The sequence below is a fragment of the Ambystoma mexicanum genome, chromosome 6q, assembly GCF_040938575.1.
Source record: "Ambystoma mexicanum isolate Mex_15411 chromosome 6q, UKY_AmexF1_1, whole genome shotgun sequence".
NCBI classification, from domain to species: domain Eukaryota; kingdom Metazoa; phylum Chordata; class Amphibia; order Caudata; family Ambystomatidae; genus Ambystoma; species Ambystoma mexicanum.
In genome coordinates, this window is record NC_090937.1 from 1,397,426,535 (window position 1) to 1,397,445,013 (window position 18,479).

Below are 18,479 nucleotides of genomic sequence, written 5' to 3' on the forward strand. Positions count from 1 at the left end.
CCTGGCAGTGGGGATTAAGATGAGAGATTCTACACAGCAAGATGTTACGTGTAGTAATTAAAACACATGTTAAGTAAAATCTTGCCCGTTGCTAAATTTGGTCCTGTACAATGTAATCAAAGAGTGTAAACATTACACACACAGATCAATTCATAGTGGTCAGCAAAAATGCAAAAAATGAAATGTGCAAGGAAATGCCAGCGTATACAGGGAGCACACATGCCCAAACTCAAACTTTTCATATGATGATTACAAGCTGCTCTTGATGGAAAAAATAGCAAACTCTAGATCATTACTAAATATTGTCACATACATTAAATTCAGATAGGGTGAAAAGTTGCACAAACAGGTCAATAGACAGTGCAGAACAACGCAAAAAGACACAGTGTGGTCAGAAATGGCAACATATAAATGGCACAGACCTGCACATGGTCAGAATTTTCATGTAGTAAATTAGGAGTTAGAACCAAGCATGTTATCACAAATGTGGCAACCAAAGTGGGAGAAACAATTTTTTTAAACAGGAAAATCATCATCATGTGCATGCTTAATCTATATCAAAGTATGGAAACAACATGTCAGTGATAGAAGGGTCACCTGTCCCTAAACCTATGTGGTGAAACGTTGCATGACTCACAAAAATGATTTCCACTCAATAGCAATATTGTGGCCCTCCTATGGACCCTATGGACCCACCTCTGCTCAAGTTGTGTGAGTACTTTGTTTATGTCTCCACCTCTTACAGTGGGTCTCAATGTTTACAATACGAACCATTTCAAGTATGTGTCACTATGTTGCTTAGAAATGAAGTGTTCTACCAGTGGTTTGTCTGGCACCTTGTTTCTAATACAGGAACGGTGTTCGGAAATCCTAGTCTTGACCACCCTGATGGTCTTGCCTATGTAGGGTAAACGACATGAGCATTCAATAACATAAATTACCAATTTGGTGTTGCAATTGGTAGTGTCCATTTAATGTTTTTATGCTCGAAAGTCTGTTTCTGCACTGTGAAATCACACACTACGCAGTGCCCACATTTGAAGTGTGCCTGTACTGGTGGGAGGCCCCATAATTTACTGGTGGGCACCACAGGTTCCATAAATGTGTGCATCAATGACTCTTTCAGGTTCTTGTTTTTCTTGAAAGCGAAACACGGCCTCCTTTCCAAGGTCCCGGGATGTTTGACTAGGTGCCAGTGCTTTTTAATTGTTTTCTGAATCAGATTACTTAGAGGACTGAAGGTAATTACGCAAACAAGCCAGTTCATTTCACCTTTGATTTTGGTTTCGACACATACGTATCGTGGTGTGTTGGCGTCTCTTTTCTTGGCATCTTTGATCGTTTTTTTTTGGGTATCCTCTCTGTTTCAGTCTCTTGTGTAATTCCAATGCATGTAAGTGGAATTTGTCGGTTCTGTGCAATTTCGTCTCATTGCCCATAGGGTAAATTATATTTTAGGCCATCAGGATGATAGCTACTGAAATGTAATAAGCTATTCCTATCCGTAGGTTTCCTAAAAAGTTTGGTCAAAAGTTTATCACCTGATCTATAAATGTGAAGGTCAAGGAAATCGATGTTATGATGATTCCATTGTAAGGTGAGTTTGATGTGTTCATTGCGATGATTCAACCATTGATGGAACTGAAGCAGTCTCGTGGGCTACCGTTCCAAATTAGGAGGATGTCATCTATGTAGCACTTCCATGAGGTGATGTTGTCAAAGAACAAGTTACTTACCAACTGTAACGTTCTTTCGATTGGATGTTCCTCCCAAGTATTCCTCATCTTAGATATATCCTTACCTTCAGCTTTGCTGCTTTTGACATTTTTTCTCTCTCCACGAGAGGGCGCTCCACTCGAGGCCGAAGCATCGTTATCCCTCGGCGGCATCCCTCGAGTGCCAACATCATCCGCTGTATAAATACCTCGAGTGCGCCCGTTGGCCTCAGTTCTGTTTTTTTGTATATTGTAGCCAATGGATTGTAGTTAATAGCGTGCCTCTTTTGACCCAAGCCTTAAAAGAATGTAGGGTGTAAATCACGTAAACTTTACTGTGGGGTAGGCTGGGAGGGTCGATGAGGAATATGTGGGAGGAACAGCCAATCGAAAGAACGTTACAGTTGGTAAGTAACTTGTTCTTCGAAAGGATTGTGCCCTCCCACATATTGCTCATCTTAGAATTCCAAAGAGATTTTGTATTGGAGGTGGGAGTACAGAAATGTTTTAGTCATGTACAGAAAGCAGCACTGATTTAGCAAATAGACCTCCTTGAGAAGAAGTCGAATCTAGAGCATACTGTTTTATAAAAGTGTGCATGGATGACCATGTGGCTGCTGCACAAATATCTTGCACAGGGGCATCCCTTTGAAGTGCTGTTGAAGTTGCCATGCCCTTGGTTGAATGAGCCCTCAGCCCATCCAGAGGATCTTTCCCAGCCAATCTACAACATTCAGTTATAGCCAAAATTATCCATCTATATAATGTTTGCTTAGTTACAGCTAGTCCCAATTTACGCCCAGTGTATCCCACAAAAAGTTTGTCACACTGACGTAGTTTTGCCAATCTTGAGATATAGAAGCTAAGAGCTCTTCTAGGATCTAATCTATGTAGCCGTTCCTCTTTCTTACTTGTGTGAAGAGGAGGGTAGGAAGTAGGCAATGTTATATTTGTGAGAGGTAAAAATCTGAGACAATTTTTGGCAAAAAAGAAGGACTACTTTATCTTTATAAAAGATGGTGTGAGGAGGACCAATAGAAGGTGCCTGCAACTCACGTACCCTGCGGGCTGATGTCATTGAAACAAGAACTATTGTTTTTAGAGGAAGAAGCCTTAATGGACAAGAATGTAAAGGCTCAAATGGAATGTATGTGAGGAACTTTAGTACCAAGTTTAAATCCCACACGGGAACTTGAAAGGGTATTTGAGGAAACACATTATTTAGACCCTTTATCTTAAAGTAATATTCTTTCTTTGATGAGCGCTAAAAATGGATAGCGCTGCTAAGTATCCTTTTATCGTACCAACCTGGAGCCCCAGATTAACCAAGTGTAATAGAAAAGATAATATTATAGGAATATTACACTGAAACGGGTCCACATTTTTTTCTCTGCACCAGTTACTGAACTTGCTCCAACAACACTGGTACAGAGATTTAGTTGCTGGCCTTCTGGCCGAAAGCAAGATCTCCATGACGTCATCTGGATGGTCCCATCCTTGTATCTCAACCTCTCAGAAGCCATGGGTGAAGGTTGAGAGTCCTGACCTCTGGATGGAGAACTTGACCTTCCTCTTGCGAGAGAAGATCCTATTTTTGGAAGACGTATTGGAGGGCAGATGGACATGTCCAGAAGGTACGAGTACCACGTTCTCCTGGCCCAATCCGGGGCAATTAGGATCATGGTTTTCCTGAACTTTCTCAACCTCCTGATTACCTGAGGGATCACAGGGACTGGAGGAAACGCATACAGAAGTTGAAACTCCTATTCCACCACGAATGAGTCTCCTAGAGCTCCTCTCGGGGGAAATTCCATTGAGCAGTACAGTTCGCACTTTAGTTTGACACTGGCCATAAACAGATCCACTTGTGGGGTTCCCCAAATGGCGAAGATCTCTTGAAGAACTTCCCGAGCTAGTTCCCACTCGTGGGAGACTGTGCTCGGCATGCTCAGAGCGTCCGCCGCTGTGTTTTGCTCTCCGGCTAGGTGAACTGCCGACAGAGAGATCCCTTCTTGTATTGCCCAGAACCAGAGCTGCATTGCTTCTCTGCACAGTGACAGTGACCCTACTCCTCATCTCTTGTTGAGGTAGTACATGGCCACTGTGTTGTCCGTCATTATCAGGACATTCTTTCCCCGTACAGAGGGCAAGAAGGCCTTCAGTACTAGTCTGATTTCCCTCAGCTCCAGTAGGTTGATGTGTAGGGAGAAGGCGTCGAAACGGGAGCAGAGAACACAACCTTCTAAAATGCTGGCCCTGGCCGGCAACCTTGGGGGGGAGGAGATGGAGGGAATGGGCGGGATTGCGATATGATGAACAGCATGTTTTGATGAAAATTGCATTGTTGCCACCCTGCCCTGGTTTAAAATAAACATATTTGAAGAAAAAAAAAAAAGAGTGCCTGTAGCATTAGAAGTTGAAAAAAATCAAGCCGGGAAGCAGAAGCAGCCCGCAGTGATGTTCTCCTGCTGAAGGACCTTCGCTGCCTTGGGCTCGGCAGCCCTCCACCTGCTGCAACATTCTTCAGTGAGGCGCACACTTTGGCAGGGTAAGACCTGCATTTTGATGTGCTTATTGTGCCGTTGCGCAATTATTTGTGGAAAAGAATTGAATTTCGCCACTTGGGGGTTCATGAATTGCCAAATCTGTGGGTTTCTCTGACTGATCCTTCTTAATTGTGAGCACATTGGGTCACATGGGTCACATAGCTCACAGGCCTTTTCCAAGATGGCTGCATCTTCTTTGTTTTAAATAGGCTCCTTACCTGGCCTGCACTCCCTCCAGCCCCATTGTTTGCATGGGCTCTCATAGCCCAATCAAAGAAACCAGGAGGCGGGAACCGGTACATCAACTAAAGCCCACGAGGAAGGCCCCTGTCTGCTCCCTGTCCGCGACAAGAATGCGATTGGGATGTTTCCTGTACCCTAGCACCAGACCTTCCAATAATGATGCCACCTAACTCCTCCAAAACTCCAAACAGCACCTTAACCATGGGTTTGTTCCCTCCTTTCTGGACTCATTCATACCACCTTTGGTCTTTCACTACCCCTCTCTACTTGTTTCTCCCACGTTCACTCTTTGAATTTCTTTGTTTATGAACCCTTTGCCTGCATCTGACCCATCTGCAATAAATAATCTTGCATCTGAACTCAATTGTAAAGTCCAATTTTGCTGTTTTTGCTTTGGATTTAAAAGTCACATCTTGCTGTACTTCATCAACTTGCTCTGCACTTTGTTTGTGACTGTTGCTTCTCTGTAACAGAGACTTCAGTGCTCTTTGTCCAATCTTACCTGCCTCCCCCCTGCTTCTCCGTCCTTTCCTCGCTGCCACTCACATGGCACTTTCTGTTTCTCCTATCTTTTCAAACTGCTTCTCCATCGACTATCCTTCCCTTCTCCAGACAGACCCCCACCAACATACTCTGTCGTTCCTTCGCCGGATCTATGGACTCCCCATATGATCTCTGTGCTCTGTCAGGTCTCCTCTTCTCCCATTAATGGTGGCACACGCTGGGAAGTTTTCCTGGCCTTGTTCTGCTCCTATAAGGTCATCATTAATGTCTACCTTAAAGGCACTGTCATGGTCCAAGGCCCTCAGGCCAATCTCCTCCTCTTTGACAGGAGCTTCCCTCGCCTCATCAATTTCACTACATCTCCTGCTGTCCCCCCCTTGGCTACTTTGCCCTCTATTTCCCCCTCCTCTGTCCCATCTCGGGCTCATTCTCCTCCGCAGGGAGTACTTCTTATTTGTACCCCCTACCCGGAAGGTCTTTAAGGCTGGCAACCTTTTTCATCTTGCCACTCTCAACTCTCGCTCTGCTGTCAAACACTCCTCTGACATCTGCCACCTCCTTGAAGAACTTGACCTCGATGTCCTCGGTCTTACCGAGACATGGTTCACGGCCAGCTCTGTCACAAGCTTTGACACTCTCCTCCCTGATGGTTACAAGATCCTCTCCGCACCTAGATCCTCTACGTCCTGAGTGGGTGTAGCCCTGATTTTTCCTGAGTGGATTCCTGCCTCTATTATTCCAACTCAGACTTACTCCTCTTCTGAATGCCTTGTCTGCAGGCTCTCTCTCTCTCTCTCTCTCTCTCTCTCTCTCGCTCTCTATCTCTCTCTCCTAGCCATTCTCTTACTGTGGCTACTATCTACCAGCCTCCTAGTCAAATCACCTCATTTCTTTCTGAGTGGGCGGACCTCTCCTCCTCCCTCATGGTGTCAACTACTCAACTCCTCCTCCTTGGTGACCTCAATAGCCATCTGATCTTCTCCTCTCCATCCCTCTGACCACTGCTCTCTCCTTGAGTGATCACTCCCTCCTCTCCTCTCATCTCTCCCTCTCTTGACCCCAGGCCAAGCCTACCCCAACACTACGGCCTACCTTCTCAGTCATCCGCCCCATGAAGCGTGTGTCACTGGAGGCTTTCGCCGCCACCACCCCCCCCCCAAACCTCTGGCTGATTCACATCCTGACACAGCCTTATCTCTGTTCAACTCTTCTATCCCCGATATTCGTGATGCTCTTGACCCTGTCATGAGGATCCGTTTGAAGTCCAAAGACAAATGCAATTCTTGGTATGACTCTGACCGAGCTACACTTAAACTTAAGTGTAGGGCGGCTGAGAGAAAATTGAGGGCTTCCTGCTTGTACTGTGAATATTTTGTACTTTTTATTTATTTGTTTGTATAGCGCTAAAAGCCTGCAGGCATCAGAGCGCTGATAAAGAGACAAGACAACAGGACAGAGTGTGAATGACCGATTTCCTCATGATCGAACGGGCCTGTTACCCGGAGTTAGTTGAAAAGTACTGTTTTCAATTTCTTCCGAAAAGAATGTAGTTAGATTCGAGCTTCAGTGAGGTGGGAAGTTCGTTCCATTTTTTTATGCTTAGTGTCAGGAAAGCCTTGCCAAGGCCGTGCTGCTTTTTTGTTATGGTGGTTTGCAATTGGCCTGTGTTGGAGGATCTGAGCCGCCTTGGTGGCTCATACCACTTGAATTGTCTCTTGAGGTAGGCCGGTGCTTTTGCCATATAAGCAACGGTGAACCATGGTGAGAGAATTAAAAGTAATTATTTCTTTCATAGCCAACCAATGGTGGCCTTCCTTTCTCCAGTGATATGTTCCCTCCAGGTTCTTCCTGTGATGGTTCTGATGGCGTTATTTTGGATTGTTTGACATTTCTTCACACATTTGCTGTTTGCTCCTAAGAGTAAGGAATTTCCATAATCTAGACTAGATAGTATAGTGGCTCTAGCGATGGTCGTGCTGTTTTTTTGGTCTAGCAATGGTCTGATTATTTTCAGTAGCATTTGGTGGTATTGGCAATTTTTCTTTAGATAGGCTGTGTGTGCTTCAGCACCTAACGAGGCTTAAAGATATACTCCTAGTGTCTTCACTTTTTCCGATATCGGAATTTGGGTGTTTTTAATAGAGAATGTAGAGTAGAATGGGCTCAATTTCTTTCTGGCCTGTGTAGAGCCGAAAATCATAAGCCCAGTCTTGGAGCCGTTGAAACACATCCAATTTTATTTCATCCAACATTCTATGGTGTTGTATAGGGATGAGAGTTTGTCACTGTCCTTATTGTAATCCCTGCTAAGTTCGAAGACTAGCTGGGTATCATCAGCAAAGTTTGTGAAGAAAATAGCCATTTGGGATAACATGGTGCAAAGGCAGTGCATGTAAAGGTTGAAAAGAAGAGGGGAGAAACTGGCCCCTTGTGGGACACCACAATCCACCGGTTTGGTGTTTGATGTTTTATTTCCCCAGAAAATCCTGGAATGCCTGTTTTGAAGGAATGAGGCTATCCAATCGGTTGCCCCTGATGAGCAATTTCCCGATTTTTCCAGGGCCTCTCGGAGGTTTGTGTGATCCAGCAAATCGAATGCTGCCGAGAGGTCCAATAATATTAACAGGCCTGATTTGCCTTTATCCATTATTGACAGCATTTCAGTCTGGAGGTCTAACAGGGCAGACTCGGTACTATGGCTGGATCTAAATCCGGACTGCTGTGGGTGTAATAAATTGTTTTCGTCCACATAGCTTTGGAATTGTTCTGTAGCTACTTTATCCAGAATTTTCTGCAGAAAATTGCAGTTAGTTATGGGTCTGAGATTGGCTGGGTCTTGTTGATTGAGGTCCGGTTTCGTTGGTAGGGGAGTGACCGTGACTGTTTTAATGATGTTGGGTACAGTTTGGTCCCTAAAAGAAGCATTTACCATTCTTCTGAGGAAGGGGACAAAAATATCTGGATTGTCCAGAATGAAATTTGGAAATAGAACATTTTCCATACACGAGGTGCATCTCATATTGGAGAGTGTTTTCTTCATTTCCTCTAGTGTGATGGACCTGAATTGAAATTTGTGATTTTCTGAATCAATCTTATTTTCTACAAAGTGGGTGTCAATTGAGGTATTTGTGGTCTGGCAGTTTATGATGGTTTCTCTGGCTTTAACAATTTTATTATGGAATGCGGTTTGAACATTCTCGCAATCTATTTCGGTGGGTTGGAAGGGTGGAGTGAGAGTCGTGGGTTTGTCTATGGATTTGAGAATTTTGAAGAGCTTTCCAGTGGAGTTAGCCACGGTACTAATGATGTCGTTATAGTAATTTTTCTTCAGATCTATAAGTTTACATTTGTAGATGCGGTCTGCATTTTTCCAATTCGTTTTGTTTATTTCTGTGGGTTCTTTTAGCCATTTCCTCTCAAGATTCCTTTTATCTTTCTTGAGTTCAATCGCTTCAGCGTTGAACCATTTTTGGTGATTAGAAATGGGTCTGACTTTCTTGTTTTTTAGGGGGGCGTGGAGATCTAATAATTTTATCATGCCATGACTGTATGTTGATATTATGTGTTCACAAGAGTCTTCATCTTTTGTGGTGTCCATGATTTTCTGCATTTCTGCTGAAAGCATGCTGCTCGTAATTATTTTTAGGTTCCGGTCAAAAACTGATTTCGGTATATTAGATTGTTTTACCTTTTTAAAGTTCAGAGTCAGGGAAAATTCAATTTTGAAATGGTCTGACCAAATGCATGGATAAGTTCCAAGCATGGTTACTTTGGAGCTGTTTGTGACAATCCATTCCAGCTGGTTCCCTGTGATAGCCGTGGGGCCTTTGTTAATGATGGTAAAATTACTATTTTCTAGGTCCTCTTCTAGGATTATGGCTTGTTGGTCGTGTTGGTTTCCTCTCCATCTGTTTATGTCACCCATCAATATGGTTTCTGTGTTGGTGGATTCACGGTTATTTAAGATGGTAACAATTTCATCATTAAACTCCGATGTTAAGGATGGAGGTCTGTATATAGTTATAATATTTATACAGTTGTTTTGAGTGGGGGTCAGTTTGAGATGAATGATCTCACATCCTGAGCATTGAATCGGGGTGGCAAAGAGTTTAAGGGAGTTTATTGCGATTATCGCCACTCCTCCGCCCTTTCCAGATTCTCTGTTTTTAAGGAATATGTTATAGTTATAGTTAGATGGAATTGCAGTGTCTATAGTAGGTCCAACAGGTTCTTGTAACCATGTTTCTGTTAGGCATAATATGTCTAGTTTCTCGTCTATAATGTAGTCGTGGTTTTCTTGTGCATGTTTTGTCATTGACCTGGTATTTAATAATGCGATTTTAAGATTAGCATTATCCGCCACTATCTCTTGAGCTGCTTCGATGTGGATGGCAGCTTTGGGTAGTGTACTTGTGATCTGTGTAACAGTTTGATCAGGAGGCTTAGGTCTGTATCTAAGAAAGTCCTGGAAATATAGCAGCTTGGGACAGTAGGTCGTTAATATTAGGGTAACCCATACCTGTGTTTTAGATAAAAATGCCTATGTTCGAGATCCGGCAGCGATGCCTGCCGTGTGCCGTGGGACGCCATGGACCGGCGTAGACCGGCTTCGTCGCGGAAGCGCCGGCGCTGAAGCGCCTGACGTTTCCTTAAAGCGACGTTTGAGGATTATGGGAATGGTAGTTCCCAGGTGTCAGGGCTTGTGTCTGCGTCGGCAGAGAATCCTGAAGGCGCGTGAGGTACTTGGTTTCTAAAGTTGGTAAGCAGAAACGAAGAGCGGATCAGCAAGAGCAAGAAGCCTTACAATCTGTCTGATTTATCCACTACGATGCTGGCTTACATTTAAATTTCAGATTTTTCCACTCGCAAACAATTGTCAGAAAAACAACTTTGGTAAGTCAAAATCTAATGCTTCAATCCTTATGGGACTGAGCTTTTATTTCTAGTGCAGATACAAAGCACAAAGTGTAGCGTTCCGTAGACTGTACTTCACCAGATGGGTACTTCAGTATGGCACGCAGCGCACTGTTACTTGCAGGCCACCTGGGGCAGACTAACCTTTAAGGTTTTTCCTGGTTATGTATTTTATTGATGCACTTCCAACATGAGTTTTGTTACATGTAAGTGCTAAAATACCTTGCTGCTGAGCTTTCTTAAATAATTAATTAAAAGAAAGAGAAGCATAATGTGAGCCTCCGGTCTTGACATAGAATTATAAATACAACAAATTTGTATTTATAATTGCCGGTACTTTCGCTTTCAGTCTCCCAGACTGGGAGGCTTGAAACAAAAGCCACTGCGATCATAAATACAATGGGGTTGTATTTATAATGGCTGTGGTTTTCTTTTTACGTTTTCCGAGCTTCCCCGAGCTTGGGGAGCCTGAGAAACTTAAAAAGAAAGCCACTGTAATCATAAAAACAACAACGCTGTATTTATAATTGCTGTGGTTTTCTTTTTAAGTGAGAAAAAGTACTTACCAGCAGCAGACGGCAGGAAGGATCCTGACTGCATTCTCTGTTCTCCGGCAATAATGAAGCAAAAGCTGGTGTAACAAGCAAAAGCTACCAGTGGGGGCTTTTGCTTTATTATTGCCGCAAGGGCAGAGCTTAACACAAACACAAGAGGCTCATCCATTTCACAAAATTGATCCCTTCTAGTGCTTGAAATGTTTGACTATGAGCATCACTTAATTGTACATAGGAACTTTCTTTAAACATATTTTTTATATATCATTTTTATTATGGCCCATCTTTTAAGACAATTTACATTTTTGAGTGAACTTCCCCTTTAAGCAGAAGTGGTACTTTTGTCTTCAACTATGTTCATCTTTTCCTGGAGGGGGGCTATCCAGGAATCCCGTTGGTACTGTTGTTTTCTTTGAGGAACTTGGAAAGGGGGATTGTTTCATCAAGCGAAGAAGAACTGCTACCAGTGGATTTTTATTTGTGTGAACTTTTGTTTCTTTGGAACTTTTCAAAGCTTTTCCTTTCCTTGGAAGAACTGACTTTGGGACATTTCAGGGGGGAACACGATCTGCCCAGTAGTAGTCCAAGACACTGGTTGTTTGGTAACCTTTCATTTATTTTGTTTTCATGTTTATTTAAATCTGTATGTTGTTTAGTGTGAGGGTTAGTATTGTGAATGATCAGAGGTTTTCCCTTAGATTCTAGACTAGGTAGGGAATCTCCTGTTAGAGTACGTTTAGTTAGGGTTTATTGTTTATTTTTGCTTAAAATAAATGTTGAACCTTGAGAATACTAAACAAAAAGGTTTGAGTCTCACATTGCCGATCCCACACAACTGTTTTAAAACCCTGTTTGTAGAATTCCATTCTAGTGTTTTTACAATTTCAGCATAGTTCCAGTTTTCCGAATCCCCATATATTACTAGTTTGCACAATGACAGCATAGTCCCAAATTGGCAATGCTGGTAATTCAGGATTAAACCATTTTAATGTGCACAATCCCAGCATATACTATGCCAGTTTGTTTGACTAACACAGTTATCAAAATGCAGTGTGTTTGATAATTCCGGTCTACATTTCCAGTACATTCCATGTTTGCATAATCCTAGTAAATATCCAGTGTGAGAGTCCTATCCCGGTTTAGTGTTATACAATTACAACATACATCCCTTTTGAAAAATCCAAATATATATGCAGTCCTTACAATCCTACTTTTTAACCAGTTTGACAATCCCTGCATTCACACAGTTAGTGAGGATAACATCAGCCCTGCAATATTATATGGGGCTCAACTGTGAAACTAATGCGATGTGCTTGATCTGGAAAAACTGGAAAACCCCCTTCAAGAAAGGTTTTGGGGGTGCCTTAATCGTAGCCTATAAAGATGATACATTTTGACCATTGTCTGTGTTAGGGAGAATTCTCTGTTTAGGCTGAATTTCCTAACCTAGTGAGTCCCCCAGCAGCTTTGCTGGATTTCTGGAGTTTGTTTTTTTCTCCTGCCAAGAGTGAGACTCTTTTTCTCCCACTCTTGGACATGATTTGTGGTGTTCTTTTGAATGTTAATGTGTTTTATGGGCTATGGGGTCCTTTACTCCATAGGGTCTCGTGTTTTTTCTATATGTGTTACACAGCACCCTCCGTGCCGTAACACAGGGGTGTCATAGTGACCCCCCACCATAGACTCCATACCCTGGGACTGACTACTGTCTCCCAGGGCATGTAAAGTCACCATTGGATTTACTAGTCCCAAATTACTAACAGAACCAGTACAAACCATCATAATGTGGACGTACTGGTAGGGGCAATTCGATTGCCCCTGGGTCTGTTATTGGAGGGGGCACTGTCCCGTCCCCCCTCGTCGAGTTTTGGCTGGTGGCAGTGGATACTACTTTTTATATTGAACCGCAAATATATCTCTATGGGATTTTCCCATTGTTCGAGGCTAATACTTTTTAACATAGCCTCTAACATACCGCCGGTTTATTTATTTAATATTAATTCACTGGTTGGTATTTTCTGCCAGAACTCGGTTTTAAAATGGCGTTTGTGTTCGCCTCTGTAACTCCAAACCAAAGGTCGAGCCCTTTGGTCCACTTTTTGGCGGGCTTCTCCACAGAAGCCTCCAAAAGTGGTGCCACTCTGTCTGGGTACCACAGGAGGTGTGGGAGGGGGTTTAGGCACCCTGGACTGAGTTACCTTGGTAACTCAAGTCGCACTCTGGTGTGATTGGCCCAAGTGGTGAGCCGGCCGGCTCACCACTTAGCATGTTTGATTGACAGCTAGGCTGAGTGAATGGGGGTGTGCTGCATAAAAGCAGGGCTTTTTGGACTGGAACTTCAGAAGTCGCCACAGGACCTGAAAATCCGACGAGGGAGAAGCTGAGCCGGCCTGCTACGACGACACCACCGGTGAAGCCCTGCTGAACCGACTCACCACTTGCCAACGACAGAGGAGATCTCCCTGCTGGAGAGTCTTCTTCCCCTGACTGGTGGGCACAACCAGTTTATCTTCTATTCTCGCATCCCAGGACGTCTTGTGGTCGAATTCCCATGCCAAGCACCCCGGCAACCGGATAGCCACTTACCACTGGACCGCGAATAAAAGGACCGCTCCTTTTAATTGAGAACTCCGCGGCTGGTTTCTTCCCTGGCAGTGCAACGGACTCCTGCTTTCCTCCCCGACGAGATCCTCTCTTCCTCTGGACGAAGCACTGACTTGCACCCGCTGCCAGGAACAACTGCCCCTGCTGGATCGTTCTCACCATTTTAATAAGGTACCGTGTCCGCCAGGCCTCCCTTTCTAAAGATTGCTACAAGGTAACAATAATCCCTTAACCTTCTGGACTGGGCTGGCCGCCTTGACCATCTAACTGGTCCCTTTCTTTTTGGTCCAACTCTTTCTGAACTTATTGCGAGACTTTTGGGCACTTTGAACCGTGTGACCTTGGACACATTTCGACCGGAGCCTCTTAAAGTGGGTCCAGCCTTGTTAACTTTGACTTTACGGTTTTAACCTGCCTTCTCCTCCTACTGTGTTCTTCTGAAAGTGTTGGGATCTGTTTCTATCTTTGCTCTGCCTTTCTCTCCCTTGTAAACCGATTGATTAGAGTGCCATCTTCGTTAAGCGCTCACCGCTGTCTGAAAATAAGTGTTGCTTTACTTAAGACTTGTCTAACTAATCGTTGAAGGGAGTGCATATCTTTTAGTGACCGTGTTTTTGAACTGCTTCATATTAGTGCCAGTGTGTTTTACTAGATGTGGTTTTAAATAAATAATTATATCTCTTTTACACCAAGCTCTGGTCAGTGTTTGCTTGTTCTACTGTGTTCTTTTGACCTATTGTGTATACTCTGTATACTGCCTAACTATTCTTGAGAGAAATCTGACTGCTCAGCCACAGCTACCAGGTAAATCTGGGTGGTACACACTGCTACCAATTGGGTTTACTGTCAACCACCTGTAGTCTTAAATCTTTTGCAGTGGTCCCAGAGGGAACTGCACAGGTTTCTGCCTAACACTGGTGTACAGCGGTGGGATTTGTATTGAGTATACACTTTAGTGTGCTTTTTGAATACTTTAGGACAACTAACCACAAAGCTTAGCACTAAAAAGCTGATTTTCTAACTATGTCTGCTATGGAGAGTTATACCCTAGAATCATTGGGCCTCATTACACGGAAGGCGGTAATGGTTAACGGCCACCGTTAATGGTAACGGTGACAGTTAACCATTACCCACAATTATTCCTCACTGATACTGCACTGATTCTGCAACTGGACCACTCTTAACGGCCTCGGTCCTGGGCCCAGCCACTCTCCACTTGCACTGATGCCCTGGAACCCCTCTGCACTGCGGGACTGTCTCTGTATCCCTACAGCCCCCCCCCCTTTTCCAGCACTTGTTCTGCACTTACCTTGCCCTTGCCACCAGTTGGCCCTATTTATTTATTACTTTACGCCACTCACCTTTACTGCACTTCCCCCTCTCCCCTTCCCCTTGCACTTTTCCCCCTCCCCCACCCTTGCACTTGCGCGATCTGAATGACACCTGGCCTAGTAGGATCGTTGTCTGTTTCCCCTTGTTTCCTCCCCTCCCTGCCTCGTCGCGCCTTGAAACACCTGTGTATAGGCGCGTTACAAATGCCATATCATATCATATCATACCGCCTTACTACGAGGTCCCTTAGCGGGTTGGTGCTTTAACGCCTGCTTTTTGCAGGCGTTAAAAACCAACCCGCTAAGGGACCTCGGAGCTAATTACGGCACCGCAAAATTGCGGTGCCGTAATTAGCACCTTCCCCATTCCCATAGAGCCCTATGGGGCAGAAATGGGAATGGGGAAGGGCAATGGCGGAAGGGGGATTTACCGCCCCACCAACCTTGGAATGGGGCGGTAAATCCCCTTTCCGCCAAGGCGGTGCCGGTATTTTACCGGCATGAGCCATGGCGCTAATAGCGCCATGGCTCACCGCCTTCCGTGTAATGAGGCCCATTGTCTCCCAAAACTGCTGATTGCTTAAAAGTATTATGTAGACATAAGAATCTCTCTGAGAAGGGCAAGAAAATGGAACTTGTAGAAAGATTGTTAGAAAACCAAAGTCTAGGTGGTACAGAGGAATCTACCCCCCAAGCAAATGTAGAAAACAGTGATGGTATTGATCTGAATCAAAGTCTGAATCAAAGAAGGGGAAAGTGAACCTAATGAAGTTAGCCACTCTGAGCCTCTGTCTGCCTTACCTACTGTACCTACTGGGCCTATACCAGGTCCTACATATAACCCTGCTTATTTTGAACTTGAAAAAATGAAGCTTGAATTAGAGTACAAAAGTTTTATTGCTCAATCTGAACGAAACCAAGATCTAGAGTTCAGAAGAATGAATGCCCAGGCTGAGCAGAAGCAAGCTGAGTTAAGACTCAGAGAAATAGAGCTTAATCATGAACTAGAAATGAAAAAGTTGTCTGTGGAAAATGCTTCTCTCTCCTCTGGTTCCTCTAAGAGTTCAAGTCCCAAAAGACCCCGGATGCCTAAGGAATTAGTGGGTATATATGAACCTAAATTGGATGTGTTAGATTGGTTAAAAATGTTTGAGTATAATCATGGGCTCCAGGACATCACAGGGAATGAGTTACTTCCCTGGTTGTTCTCTAGGCTTCCCCCTGTTGCAACTGATATGGTAATGGAGTTGGGGGAGGTGGATAGGAAGGATTATGAATGTGTGAAACTAGCTTTAATAGCAAGATTTGGGAAGACCCCTTCCCAGTACCTTAAGAAGTTTAGGACCCTCAAAAAGCATGATGGTACCCCTTGGGCTACCTGGGTGAGTGAAAGTTTGAAAAACTTAGAGGGGTGGATTAAGGGTTACAGGGTTAAAACTTATGAAGGAATGAAGAATCTTGTAATTTTGGAGTCAATTTATGATGCCTGCTCTCCTGAGCTCAGACAGCACTTGGCTGATTTAAAGGAATTGCATTCCAGGAAGTTAGCTAAGGCTGCTGACTTGTGGGTTGCCAACAGGGCCACTCACAAGGATTCTGGGGCTACTCAGAAAAAGGATGAGGGAAAACAGCCAAAAAAGGACTCCAAATAGAATTCTAATAATTCCAATTCCAAAGAGGGCCCCAAACAAAACTAAAAGGGTAAGCCACAAGGGAAACGAAATCAGGCTAGTGTACCTTCTGGTGCCACACCAGAAGGAGGTCAGAACAAGCCACCATTCCAGAAAGCATTTGGTAAATGCTTTGTTTGCGGCTTCTAATGACCATGTGAAAGGAGATCCCAGATGTAAGGGTAAACCTTCAGGGGTCCAGATTGTCTCCTTAGCCTTCGCTCCAGAGGAGGAAGTACAAATGGCAAGTGGAAACTTTCTACTACTGGCTGATGAACCCATGGGAGTCTCAGCCAGTGTTTCTTTAGTGTCTCTGGGTTTGTGGGAACAACAAAACTTAGATGTCTATAATTCTATCCCAGATAATACTAAAGAGTATTATAAGGACAGTGTCCAGGTGAATGGTCAGGAGACTCCTGCCATTAGGGACACTGGGACCAGCATAACTGTGGTGGACAAATTGTTTTTTCAGGCTGGGGATGTTGCTAAGGCACCCAAACGCCTCACCAAGTTAGCTGGAGGGCCTGTGCAGATGCTTCCCCATTTACCAGTTCTCATCCAGTGTAATGACATGACTGTGAAGATACCTGTCAGCATACAAAGTGAGGTACCGGGAAGGGTTCTGTTGGGTAATGACTTGAAAACTCTTGGAGTAGTGTCACATACCCCCAGACCTCCTAGTAAAAGGTTACAGGAGCTCGCCAGACCTGCAAGGGAGAGAACCATGAGGGGTGCTCCCAAGGGGATGATGAAGAAAGAGATCACTCCTGCTCCACTGGAGATGTCAGCTGCAGTATCTATGAAACTAGAAGAAAAAGGGAAACCTAAAACTTCTAAAAAGAACCCCACAGCCAGCACTCCAGTGCAGCCAACACGGACTTCCCCTAGGTTGTCCAAAGTTACACCAGTAACTCCCCCTCCAGCTGAGGCTGAGAGGGAGGTACAACCCTGTGTGGTTGAACTAGACTCTGAGGAAGAGCTAGTGGAAGGCCAGGAACTCATTGGAGATCTGGATCCTGTTGACCATCCTGAGCTGCAGTCTTTACTGGCAGAAGGTGGACCCAACAGGGCAGACTTCAGTAAGGGACATAGAGAATGTCCAACTCTGAAAGGTCTTCGCCACCAGGCAGATGCTCAGGCTGAAGGGCAAGAGCCTGGGTAATATAGGTTACACTGGGAAGATGGCCTCTTCTACAGTGAACCAACGGAGTCTGCACCTGGGGACAACAAACGACTTGTAGTACCCCAAGAGAACAGACCACAGTTCTTGCAGTTAGCCCATGAGATTCCTTTGGCTGCTCACTTGAGTTTCAAGAAGACTAAGGAAAGGCTCTCACTCTACTTTCATTGGCCAAAGATGGGGGCTGAAGTAGATACGTACTGCCGGAGCTGCCACACCTGCCAGACTTCTGGTAAGGTTGGCTCCAAGAATGTGGCACCTTTAGTGCCTCTCCCTGTAGTGGGAGTCCCATTTGAGAGAGTAGGGATTGACATTGTTGGTCCCCTTGATCGTCCAACCTCCTCAGGCAACAGGTTTATACTTGTTGTAGTAGACCATGCTACTAGGTACCCTGAGGCAATTCCTATGAGGACTGTTACAGCTCCGGCTGTAGCTAAGGCCCTCCTTGGTATTTTTACCAGGGTTGGGTTTCCTAAGGAAGTAATCTCTGACAGGGGGTCGAATTTTATGTCCCACTACATGAAAGCCATGTGGAAAACCTGCAGAGTTACATACAAGTTCTCAACAGCATACCACCCTCAGACAAATGGGTTGGTTGAAAGGTTCAACAGAACCATGAAGAGCATGATAGGTGCTTTAGAGGACCCCCTTAAAAGAAAGTGGGACCTTCTACTGCCATGCCTTCTCTTTGCTTTTAGAGAAGTCCCTCAGGATGTAGTAGGTTATTCTCCCTTTGAACTTCTTTATGGTCATCCGATCAGAGGTCCATTGGCCCTGATCAAGGAGGGGTCGGAGAGTGCTCCTTCCCCCAAGCCAGTCAGAGTAACTGACTTGATAGGTCTCCGAAGGAGGATGTCGAACATGATGGCAGAAGCAAGTGACAACTTGAAAGCTGCACAAGCATTGGTCAAGCACTGGCATGATCAAAAGGCTAACATGATTGAGTTTACTCAAGACCAGCTAGTTCTCGTTATGATTCCCACAAGGCAGAGGGCCTTGCAAGACAAATGGATGGGACCCTTCAAGGTTGTGGGTAAACTTAGAGAGGTCAACTATCTGGTGGACTTGGGCAATCCCAAGGAGGCTCCAACAGTCTTCCACACCAACAGACTAAAAGCGTATGTCTCCAGACCTGATGTAGGAGCTTTGCTTCTAGCATCATCAGAGGAAGAAGAAGAGAGTGAAGCTCTTCCTGATCTCCTCAGAGGCTTACCTTTA

The 18,479-nt window shown here is 44.5% G+C and overlaps 1 protein-coding gene across 2 annotated transcripts in view; it reads right to left on the reverse strand.

Moving 5' to 3' along the window:
- The window catches only part of DOK7 (docking protein 7), a 1,054,554-nt gene that overhangs the window by 979,716 nt on the left and 56,359 nt on the right, over positions 1-18,479 (reverse strand). The window lies entirely within an intron of this gene.